Source organism: Herpailurus yagouaroundi, unplaced genomic scaffold (genome assembly GCF_014898765.1).
Source record: "Herpailurus yagouaroundi ecotype Mexico unplaced genomic scaffold, PumYag 162, whole genome shotgun sequence".
NCBI lineage: Eukaryota > Metazoa > Chordata > Mammalia > Carnivora > Felidae > Herpailurus > Herpailurus yagouaroundi.
Genome location: NW_024412403.1, coordinates 68648488 through 68661232, shown reverse-complemented (window position 1 = coordinate 68661232; position 12745 = coordinate 68648488).

Below are 12745 nucleotides of genomic sequence, written 5' to 3'. Positions count from 1 at the left end.
GACTCAGGTCCCCATTTCCTTGCTATTATCATAGGCCACTCTAAGTTCCTAGAAACTACCCACATTTTTTGGCACATGGTCCACTCCTTCTAGCTAGCAATAGTGCATTGAATTCTTCTCATTCTTGGAATCTGACTTCCTGTTTTGCTATAAACCAGACAAATTCTGCTTTCAAAAGGTCTATGTGATTAGATTAGGCTTTCTCTGACAATCTTTTGACCCAAAGTCAAATGATTATAGCCTTAATCATACCTGCAAATCCTTTTTGCCAAGTCAGGTAACATCACAGATGTAATATCTGATGTTCACAGTCTTAAAGGATTAGAGTGGGACATCTTGGAGAACTATTTTAGGATTCTGCCTACCATCATGATTTAAACAAGCCATCTGGCTCTGGTACAGTTAGATTGACCAACTGGGTTGTAGGTAGGCATGTGTGTTGTGTGTGTGGACCCTCATCAGATTATGCATTTAGAAGTGAGCAATAAAGGCATAGAGTGCTCACCGTTCTTTTAACAGATCTTTTGAGCACTTACTGTGTGGGTCAGATACCATCTTAAGTGTTGGGGATATTAATAAAATCCACTTTTGTGGAGATTATAATCTAGTCTCCTTAATAAGGAAAAGTGTCTTAGGACCAGCAGTATAAAAGATTTTCTATAGGACTTAAAGTGAATGGTGCCTGACAGAAAGCTGATGTTTAATTTTTTTTTCGTGCATTTATATCTTTCAATTGAAAGGACACATGCCAGAAAAAAAAGTAAGGTTCAATAAAGATCTTCCTGATGCTCAGGAGGGAATTGAAAAACAATCCCTGGAAAGGATTCATAACAGCTTTTTCAGAAGTTCAGGTCTGCTAAAATACTATGTAGCTAATCCAATTATGTTACTAGGATGCCTGAATAATTCCAATGTAACATGAAAAATGTGCAGTTATGGCAATGAGTGACTTTTAGTATAATGAATATTAATATATTTAGTTTGTGATGAATGGGATGTAAAGCCTCAAATATAAAGAGAAAGGGATAGCACACTGTTCTTGAAAGTTGATTTGCCTGCTGAAACAGTGTCTTGCATATAATTGCTGCCTTAACAATAATAGTTGATTTTGTTGGCTTGAAGGGTAGATAGGATTTAGCTAGAGGGAGAGGGAGAAGAAATGGAGTGCAAACGTTCAGAGATGAGTTTGACTCTTTCTTGGCAGGACTAGCCATAGAAGAAACACCAATGGTAATCTACTTTAACAAGTATTTGAGTGTCTCACATATTCTAGGCACTGTTAGCCAGTACTAATACATCACTAGAAAAAACATAAAAAATGCCCGCTCTTAAGGAACTTACATGTGTTGAAGGGAGACAGACAATAGTAAAGAAGTAAATTATATAGTTTGCTAAAAGGTGATAAAGCTACATACCAAAAAAAGAGAATCTGGAAGGGGGAGGGGAGAGTGGGTGGCAAATGACTGATTTCAGCTGATTAGAGAATATTATAATGCCTTTGTCTTTGAAAAGCTGATTTAAATAGAGACTGAAACATACCAAGTAAGTGCGGTAATAAAAAGGAAGTTTTCTAATAAGTTATTCTCTCTCTCTTTTTTAAGTAAGCTCTGTACCGAGCGTGGGGCTCAGACTCATAATACCAAGATCAAGAGCCATATGCTCTACCAACTGAGGCAGTCAGGTGCTCTGCTCATTCTCTCTTTTAAGTTGTGCTTCAAAGATAACTGGTTTAGGAAATGGTATGATAATGTACCCAGTGCTACTGCAGTAGTCTCTGCTTGTGTGCCGTCCTACCTATTTAAGACCATGCAGGGATAAACAGGGATAAAACATTAGTTCAACATGTGGTCTCATTTCAAATCAAGAAAAATGAATATTCTGCCTAGAGTTATGTGAGCATCAAATGTTAGCGATTACTTAGGTTACTCCTAATTTCTGTGTGGACTTAGCCTACTAGTTAAGCCTTGATTGTCTCTTAAAAAAAAAAAAAAAACAAAGAACAAAACACTGCTTATATACTTGAGCGTGAATATTGAAGAATAAAGAAAATAGTCAAAAAGTGACTACCGATAGCGACAGCGTTTCTAGAAGAAGCCTAATTTACCCAACAGCATTATTTTGGGGGAGGAAACACAACATGTTAATGAGGTTTAAGCCAAGGTAGCTCCCAGCTTCTGAATGCAGTGGCCAGCTGAGAGTAATCCCTGTAAAAAGGAAGAGGACTTAGCCTAGGTGAATTTGTGGATCTCCTGATGCATTAAGAAAGGGCAGCAAATCCACTGGCACTTAAAGATAGTTGCTGTAGATGGAGTGGTTTTTCCACTCCAATTTTAAAAACTGGCAGGGAAAATTTGACTCCTGCTTAAAATTCTTCAGTGGCTTCTCCCCAAGGATAAGTACCAAGTTCTTAAAACGGCTTTTGAAGTCCTTTGTGCTCTGGCTCCTGCTTACTTCTAACCTCATCCCTCTCTACAATGCACTTTATTCCCCAACTACTTCTGTTTCCAGAGAAGACCTAGTGTTACCTCAGAACTTCAGCACATGCACTCTTTTCCCTGGCCAACTTCTACCCATGCTTCATGTCTCAGCTATTGCTTCTTTCAGGAAGCCTTTCTGACCTCTCAAATACAACTTAGGAGTCCTTATTATGTGCTCCCATGATAAACACCTCTATCAGGATCTTTATCATGCTCTTCAATTGCTGGTTTACCTCTACCCCACCAGTTTTTGAGGGCTGGTGCTGTGGAGTATTCAGTGCTTGGGATAGTTAGGCCTGAGACACTGCTAGTTTTCTACCCTACATCCATTTTCCTCTTCCTGATCAATAAAATCCTGATTTTGTCTGTAGCGGCAGTGTGCCCAGTTTCCCTTGCGGCCCCAGATAGCAGTGAGGTAGTTTTTGATTTATAAGCAGAAGACTGTTGGGGTATTTTTGGGAAACTTTCCTGATACAGGCATTGTCCTTTCTTCCTTTTCCCTGGAGTATGGTTAGGGTTCCTAGAAATAAGAAGGATGAGGGCTGTTTGCTCATGGTGGTGATGAACATGAAGATAAAAACCACGTGTTGAGGATGGCTGAACCGAAAGACAGAAGGAGACTGGATCCTTGATGGCATTGTGGCTTGCCATTCCAGCCCTAGGCTATCTGTCTCCAAACTTGTTATTAAGTGAGGGCAGGAATTTGTAGTTTATTCGTTCAGGGCTATATCAAGAGTGGTTAGCTTATTGGGTTAAGCCTTTATGTTTAGGATTCTGTTACATGGAGCCAAATGCAGCCCATAAGTGATATGTTCAATGAACGAACAGTATACTACTTACTAATAATAGCTCATTTGTTCATTGCTTACTACAGATTAGGCATCATTTTAAGTATTTTACATGATTGTCATATTTAGGAGATGAACTTTGGGAGATTCTAATAGGGAAAGGCTAGAGAAGACCAGGCCCTATATGAAGGAATGGCCACAAGTGTGGGAAGGAATTTTGGGGAAATTCATCTTCTTTCCATAAGAAGAGTGCCTTAACCTTAAGAGCTAATCCAACCAGGACCTATTCATTACCTCCTAATGATTTGGGTCAGATCTCATTTAAATATTGCAACACATAAATGCAGGTTTGTTTGGGTTTTTTTCCTTCCTTCCTTCCTTTTTTTTTTTTTTTGCACAATTGTTAAACCTACATTAAATCCCCCCCTCCCCCCTCCTAATCAATCATGCCTTACTTCTCTAAGGACAAAATATTCCTGTCTGTCCATCCATCCATCCATTCCTCCATCCATATGTTTGCCATGTGGATCAGATACCAGCTACACCACAGCCCATTCTAGGGAAGACTCTGGTCCACAGCTCTTACTGAAAAACCCCTCTTTGTAGCCAATTTTACACTATGCTGATTCCACCAGGGCTGCACAACTGCCCAAGAACTGCCAAGCCTTAAGTTGGGCCAGTGTCTGAGGACATGTCCTGGGTCAGGAAGGTGATCTGGACAATTAAATTCTTAAAAGGTTTGAACCAAGAAATACTGAGTAAATGATGTAGTTAGCAGTGGAAAGAAAGCTAAGCTAGAAGGAAAGTGATGAGGTGCAATAGAAGCCATGATGGTCCAGTGTTCTGAGAAAGCAGGAGCTGTGAGGATGCATGCCATGAAGCAGAGAAAATTGTACAGAAGAAAGAATGCCAATTAGAGCTGGTAGAAAAGTGGACAGAGACAGATGCAGACAGCTGCTTGGGAAATAGCTGAGCCCATTAATAATGGAACTCAAGAGTAAAAACCCATATCCATAGCTCCTCAGGTTCTTAGAGCTGCCTTGGATTCCGCTTCTTGGATCTCCAGTTGTGAGACCCAGTTCTATATGGATCCCCCTTCACAAGCCCTGGTTGTTTGGCATGTCCTAGATTCCTAAGCAGATGCATCTTTATGATAAATCCCTGCATTACATAAAATAAATTAAGTTCTCTTGAATCAAAGGAGCCTATCAAGAATGTTCCCACTGAGTCAGGTGGCCAACCAGTGTCTCCCTGTTCAAGCAATCCATTGACATTAGGACAATTTTTCCTTATCCAGTACTTCCTCATATTGTCCGTTAAAGCACAGGTATGTGCTTGGATAGTTCCTTGGGAGAAACTCCTCACTGTGCCTGAACTTCCAAGTTCCAACAAGGGAAGCCTCAGAATCTTTCAGGGTCCAGGATGAGTCTTTTGCTTTTTTCTAAAATAAGAAACCAGGCAGAAAATGATAGATTCACTCCCTCAGGTAAGTGAAGAAACCTGTTGCCCAAGACAGAAACAGCAACAGAAAGGCATTGCCTAAACCCCTGAGTAGTATCATGACAATACTGGTCATTTAAAAACACAGTCTTTGGCAGAGAATTTGGGAGGGCCTGACAGCTGCAGTTGAGTCTTTCACCGTTGCAAGGCAAGAGTACATTCAGTTTCTCTCTTTGGGGTTATATAAAATAATTTTTGCAGTAGAGTACAAATTCTTGCTCCCAGATTCCATTCCCCATTTGGTTGGGGGAAATACTTCAGAAATGCAATTTTCCCTTTGATTGCAATGGTAGTGTATAGGAAGGCAGGGTTTTTTTGGGGGGGAGAAGCTTTATTTGGATAAGCCTTAAATGGCCAATGACCTTTTGAAGACTTTCCATCAGCTGGATAACCTACAGTTATTCAGTTATAGATATATTTTCTGTTATTCTGGGAATCCCAACAGTTCTTGGGAAATCAGTCTAATTGTTCAAATACCATTTCTTTAGGTTTTTTTCTTAAGTTTATTTATTTATTTATTTTGAGAGATTATAGAGTTTGTTTGTTTATTTAGTGTGTGCATATGCAAGCAGGGTGGGGGGAAGGAGAGAGAGAATCCCAAGCAGTCTCCACACTGTCAATGCAGAGCCGGATGTGGGGCTCAAACTCACAAACCAAACTGTGAGGTCATGACCTGAGCCAAAGCTGGACACTTAATGGACTCAGGGAATTCAGGTGCCCTCCACTTACTTAGTTTTTAAAATAAGCCACTCCCTTTAAAAAATTATCTTCCATGTTAAAATTGTTTTTTAAAAAAAGTTTAGTTTTTCAACAATAGTAAAATCTTTCAACAATATTTCTAAAACGTTTCAACAACATAAATGAAAAATTATTTTCACACTGTTTTTATTTTACTTGGACTAAACAGATTTGGGTCACATTTTCTGATTTTTTTTTTTTTTCTGTTTTCATCATCTTGTTATATGTTGGTCTCAGCTTATCAATAACTAATGTTGTGACTGGACCAGCACTTGGAGTTCTTATTATAATTGCAAGATACCCTTCAGCCCTTTAGCAATAACTATCAGAAAACTTTGGGGGGGAAACTTTATTACTTATAAGACCTGGAAATTACATAGCATACCTAGGGCCACAAAGCAAAGTGACAGGGATATAGAAAGTGACATTGTACATCCTGGAGCTCTGCTTTTATTGGTGTTGAGGGTGGGGGCCTAGGGTTTTGCGGGCTCACTCTTTATTGGTGAATTTAAAATGTAAGAGTGGAAATCTAAAGCATGGGAAGAGAGAAAGAAAACAAGTGGCCCAAATTGTTCGTTATTTGAATTAACCAAGATGTCTAAAACAAGGGAGCCCACATTTGGGGGAGGCAGTTTGGTTCTTTAGCTAGTCTGTGTTTGTTCCAGATAGCCATCTTAGAAAAGGATGAGTCTTTGAAGTGGATGCCTCACCAAAGCTTATGTCAGGCACTCACATTACAAAAGCAAAACAAACAAACAAACAACTGTCAGGGTTTACCGTACACATTTATTCAGTTTCTTTTTTTTTTAATTTTTAAAAAAGTTTATTTTTTGACAGTGAGAGAGAGCAAGCAAGGGAAGCAGTAAAGGAGAGGGAGAGAGAGAATCCCAAGCAGGCTCTGCACACTCATTGCAGAGACCGATGAGGGACTTGATCTTACAAACCGAGAGATCATGACCCCAGCCATAATCAAGAGTCAGATGCCCAACTGACTGAGCCACCCAGCGGCCCTATTCTGTTTTTAACCTACTATTGGATAGAGAAGTCTTTTGTAATAAATTTTAAGCTTTGAAATATATTTTCAATTCTGTTAAGGCAAGTATTTTTCCTTTTTCCTTTATATCACTGGAGTATTCAACCCTGGCTGAAATAAGAATCATCTAAACTCTCAGATTCTTATTCAATTGGTCTGCATGGAGCCCAATTTGGGACTTTAAAAAATTTATAAATTAAGTGATTCTAATATGCAGGGATGATTGGGAGTCACTGCACACATTACTTGATCTTTTCTTCTATTTATTCCTTTTTGTTACTATGTTCTTGCTAATATGAAGTCTACTTAACCAGCAAGAGGATATGTTTATTCATTTATTCAAAACTTTTATTTCTGACAGCAAAGAGCTGTAATTGTCTTTGCATATGTTCTGTATGTCCATTATTAGAGTAATTCTTAAACATGTGGTATATTCAAATTAGTATATACCAAAATCAGGATAAAGTACAAATAAATCCAATCAATCTGATTATAGAGTTTTGTATATCCTTCACCAGTTAGCTGCTCTGAGTTTACAGCTGCAGATGTTTGTGTCCATCTTTGCATTGTTCAAAAAAGGATTCTTATTATTAGGCCAGTGGGATCATTTCTGATAGTCCTTGTTACCTAAGAACCCTATGGCATTAATATTAGCCAGCCAGTAGAGATTTTTTAGTTCACTGATTGAACTTTGTATCTATGTGCTAGGAGCTGAAGGCAGATAAATAGGATAGTTTATTATGAAATATCTAGCCGTGGTTATAAAATATATATATATATATTCACTATTTCAAGCTCCCCCTTACCTCCTACAAGGGTCAGAATAGCTGAGCAAATGCATTCTGAGCTTGTGTTAGTGGAGTGTAGGGGTTAAGGGCATTGTTCCTGGAGGCAAATAGCCTGGGATCATATCTTCACTTTATTAACTAGCCGTGAGGCATTGGGCGGTAACTTAGCCTCTGTACACTCAGTCTTCTGTAAAGAGGGTATAATAACAATATTTATCTCATGAGGTTGTTATGTGAATTAAATGAGTTATATGTGTAAAGTCTTTAGAACACTATCTGGTATATAATAAGCACTTAATATATACAATTATTATATGGGGACAGGGTTGGCAAGTGGCACTACTAGGGTGATGAACAGAGTACAGAACACAGAGGGAGACATTATTTAGGGCATCTTTAAAACAAATGTCCTCTTTTCCTTTCTCTTTCCCTCCTTTCTCCTTCCCTTTCTTCCACTTCTTCCTTTCCTCTCCTTCCTGACAAGTCAGCCCAAAATCCATTAGGTAGGCCCAAGGAAGGAATACTATGGACAATCATATGCCAATAGATTAGATAATACAGATGAAATCAACAAGCTTTTAGAAAGGCACGATATCAAAAACCAACTCAAGGAGAAAAAGCCAACTAAATAGACCTAAAACAAGAAAAGAGATTAAATTAAGTAATCAAAAACTTCCCATAAAGAAAAGCCCAGGCCCAGATAGCTTCACTGCTACATTCTACCAAACATTTAAAGAAGAATTAATACCAGTCTACAGAAACTCTTCCAAAAAGCAGAAGAGAGAGGAAAACTTAACTCATTCTATGAGACAAAGTATTATCTAGTATTACCTAGATATGAAAGCCAAACATACATCACAAAGAAACTACAGATTAATATCTCTCATAATTATGGATGCAAAAAATCCTTAGCAAGATGCTAGCAAACAAAATCTAGCACACAAAAAAGAATTATATACCATGACTACATGGGACTCATTCTAGGAATGTTAGGTTGATTTAACATTCAGAAATCAATTAGGGGTGCCTGGGTAGCTCAGTTGGTTAAGCATTTGACTTTTGACCTCAGCTTAGGTCATGATCTCATGGTAGTGAGATTGAGCCCCAAGTCAGTCTCCATCCTGGGCGTGGAGCCTGCTTAAGATTCTCTCTCCATCTCCCTGTGCCCTTCCCCTGCTTGCATGCTCTCTCTCTTAAAAAAAAAAAAAAAAAAAAAAAAAAAAAAAAAAAAATTTGCGAATGTTGAACCAGCCCTGCATCCCAGGAATGAATCCCACTTGATCATGGTGAATAATTCTTTTTATATGCCGTTGAATTCGATTTGCTAGTATCTTATTGAGAATTTTTGCATCCATATTCATCAGGGATATTGGCCTGTAGTTCTCTTTTTTTACTGGGTCTCTGTCTGGTTTAGGAATCAAAGTAATACTGGCTTCATAGAATGAGTCTGGAAGTTTTCCTTCCCTTTCTATTTCTTGGAATAGCTTGAGAAGGATAGGTATTATCTCTGCTTTAAACGTCTGGTAGAACTCCCCTGGGAAGCCATCTGGTCCTGGACTCTTATTTGTTGGGAGATTTTTGATAACCGATTCAATTTCTTCGCTGGTGATGGGTCTGTTCAAGCTTTCTATTTCCTCCTGATTGAGTTTTGGAAGAGTGTGGGTGTTCAGGAATTTGTCCATTTCTTCCAGGTTGTCCAATTTGTTGCCATATAATTTTTCATAGTATTCCCTGATAATTGTTTGTATCTCTGAGGGATTGGTTGTAATCATTCCATTTTCATTCATGATTTTATCTATTTGGGTCATCTCCCGTTTCTTTTTGAGAAGCCTGGCTAGAGGTTTGTCAATTTTGTTTATTTTTTCAAAAAACCAACTCTTGGTTTCGTTGATCTGCTCTACAGTTTTTTTAGATTCTATATTGTTTATTTCTGCTCTGATCTTTATTATTTCTCTTCTTCTGCTGGGTTTAGGCTGCCTTTGCTGTTCTGCTTCTATTTCCTTTAGGTGTGCTGTTAGATTTTGTATTTGGGATGTTTCTTGTTTCTTGAGATAGGCCTGGATTGCAATGTATTTTCCTCTCAGGACTGCCTTCGCTGCGTCCCAAAGCGTTTGGATTGTTGTATTTTCATTTTCGTTTGTTTCCATATATTTTTTAATTTCTTCTCGAATTGTCTGGTTGACAACCTCCATGCTTTTGGAGGTTTTCCAGACTTTTTTCTGTGGTTGATTTCAAGCTTCATAGCATTGTGGTCTGAAAGTATGCATGGTATGATTTCAATTCTTGTAAACTTATGAAGGGCTGTTTTGTGACCCAGTATATGATCTATCTTGGAGAATGTTCCATGTGCACTCGAGAAGAAAGTATATTCTGTTGCTTTGGGATGCAGAGTTCTAAATATATCTGTCAAGTCCATCTGATCCAATGTCTCATTCAGGGCCCTTGTTTCTTTATTGACCGTGTGTCTAGATGATCTATCCATTTCTGTAAGTGGGGTGTTAAAGTCCCCTGCAATTACCACATTCTTATCAATAAGGTTGCTTGTGTTTATGAGTAATTGTTTTATATATTTGGGCGCTCCGGTATTCGGCGCATAGACATTTATAATTGTTAGCTCTTCCTGATGGATAGACCCTGTCACTATTATATAATGTCCTTCTTCATCTCTTGTTACAGCCTTTAACTGAAAGTCTAGTTTGTCTGATATAAGTATGGCTACTCCAGCTTTCTTTTGGCTTCCAGTAGCATGATAAATAGTTCTCCATCCCCTCACTCTCAATCTAAAGGTGTCCTCAGGTCTAAAATGAGTCTCTTGTAGACAGCAAATAGATGGGTCTTGTTTTTTTTATCCATTCTGATACCCTATGTCTTTTGGTTGGCGCATTTAATCCATTTACATTCAGTGTTATTATAGAAAGATATGGGTTTAGAGTCATTGTGATGTCTGTATGTTTTATGCTTGTAGTGATGTCTCTGATACTTTGTCTCACAGGGTCCCCCTTAGGATCTCTTGTAGGGCTGGTTTAGTGGTGACAAATTCCTTCAGTTTTTATTTGTTTGGGAAGACCTTTATCTCTCCTTCTATTCTAAATGACAGGCTTGCTGGATAAAGGATTCTCGGCTGCATATTTTTTCTGTCTAGCACACTGAAAATCTCGTGCCAACTCTTTCTGGCCTGCCAAGTTTCAAAAGAGAGATCAGTCACGAGTCTTATAGGTCTCCCTTTATATGTGAGGGCACGTTTACCCCTTGCTGCTTTCAGAAAAAAAAAATTTAATTAATGTAATACACTATAGGGAAAGAATAAAAAGCAAAGCCACATGAACATCTTAATACATGCAGAAAAAAAGCATTTGACAAAATCCAATATCCTCTCATAATTAAAAAAAATACTAAAAAAACTAGAAGAAAATGTCATCATCTTGATAAAGGCATCTACTGAAAACCCCGCAGCTAACTTTGCACTAAGTAGTGAATGACTGGATGCTTTCCCACTAAGATCAGGAACAAGACAATGATACACATTCTCACCACTTCCATTTAACTTTGTACCAAAGGTTACAGTGTGATTAGGAAGAAATAAAAGATATCCAGACTGGAAAGGAAGAAGTAAAACTATCTCTCTTTGCAGATGACATGATCTTGTTGTATATGAAAATCTTAAGAGCCTGGGTGACTCAGTCCACTAAGCTTCCAACTTCAGCTCGGGTCATGATCTCATGGTTCATGAGTCCAAGCCCCACATTAGGCTCTGTACTGACGGTGTGGAGCCTGTTTCAGATTCTGTCTCTCTTTCTCTCTCTGCCCTTCCTCTGCTTGCACTCTCTCTCTCTTGCTCTCAAAAACAAACAAACAAACAAACAAAAAATCCTAAGAAATCTACCAGTAAACAAGTTCAGCAATATTGAAGAATTCAAGACCAATATACACAAAAAATTGATTGCATTTCTATACACATGCAATGAACAAGCTAAAATGAAATTAAGAAAACAATTTAATTTACAATAGCATCCATAGAATAAAATACTTAGAAATAAGTTTAACAAATAAGTGCAAAACTTATACTCTGAAAACTATAAAACATTGTTGAAAGAAATTACAGAAAATGTACATATTTGAGGAAACATCCCATGTTCATGGATTGGAAGGTTTAATATTGTTAAAATGGCACTACTCCTTAAATTGATCTACAGATTCAACTTAATTCCTATCAGAATCCGAGAAGACTTCTTTGTAAAAATTTATAACTTGATTCTAAAATTCATATAGAAATTCAAAGGATCCAGAAGAACCAAAACATTCTGGAAAGAGAAGAGCAAAATTGGAGGATTCACACTTGTTGATTTCAAAATTTACTACAAAGCAACAGTAATCAAGAAAGTGTGGTACTGGCGTAAGGAAAGACATGTAGATTAATGGAACAGAATTGAAGGTCTAGAAGTAAATTTATGTGCCTGTGATCAACTGGTTTTAACAAGGATGCCAAGACCATTCAATGTAGAAATAAACAGTATTTTCAACAAACGGTGGTGGAACAACTAGATAGCCACTTGCAGAAGAAGCAAATTGGATCCTTTCCTCATACTATTTATAAAAATTAAGGGGTGCCTGGGTGGCTCAGTTGGTTAAGCGTCTGACTCTTGGTTTTGGTGCAGATTATGATCTCACAGTTTCATGAGTTTGAGCCCCACATCTAGCTCTGCTCTGGCAATCCCAATTGCTTGGGATTCTCTCTCTCCCTCTCTCTCTCTGCCCCTCCCCCACTCATGCTGTCTCCATCTATCTCATATAAATAAATTAAAAAATTAACTCAAAAGGGATCAAACACCTAAATGTAAACATTAAAACTACACAACTTTAAGGCTCCTGGGTAGCTCAGTGGGTTAAGTATCTGACTTTGGTTTGTGAGTTTGAGCCCCGGGTCAGACTCTGTGCTGACAGCTTGGAGCCTGGAGCCTGTTTCAGATTCTGTGTTTCCCCCTCTCTCTGCCCCTCCCATGCTCATGCTCTTTCTCTGTCTCTCAATAATAAATAAACATTAAAAAATTAAAAAAAACTACACAACTTTTAATAGAAAACATGGGAGTAGATCATTATGTGCTTGGATTTGGCAAAGGACCCTTAGATTTGACACCAAAAGTACAACCACAAAAGAAAAAAAAAGATAATTTGGAGTTCATTAAAGTTAAAAACTTTGACACTTCAAAGGTCAGCATCAAAAAGTAAAAAGAACCACAGAATGGGAGAAATATTTACAAATCATATATCTGATAAGGGGCTTGTATCCAAAATGTGTGAAGAACTCTTACGACTCAATAATAAAGATAAACAGCCTGATTAAAAAAATGGGGAAAGGATCTGAATAGACATTTCTCCAAGGAAGATATGCAAATGGATAATAAGTTCATGAAAGGATACTTG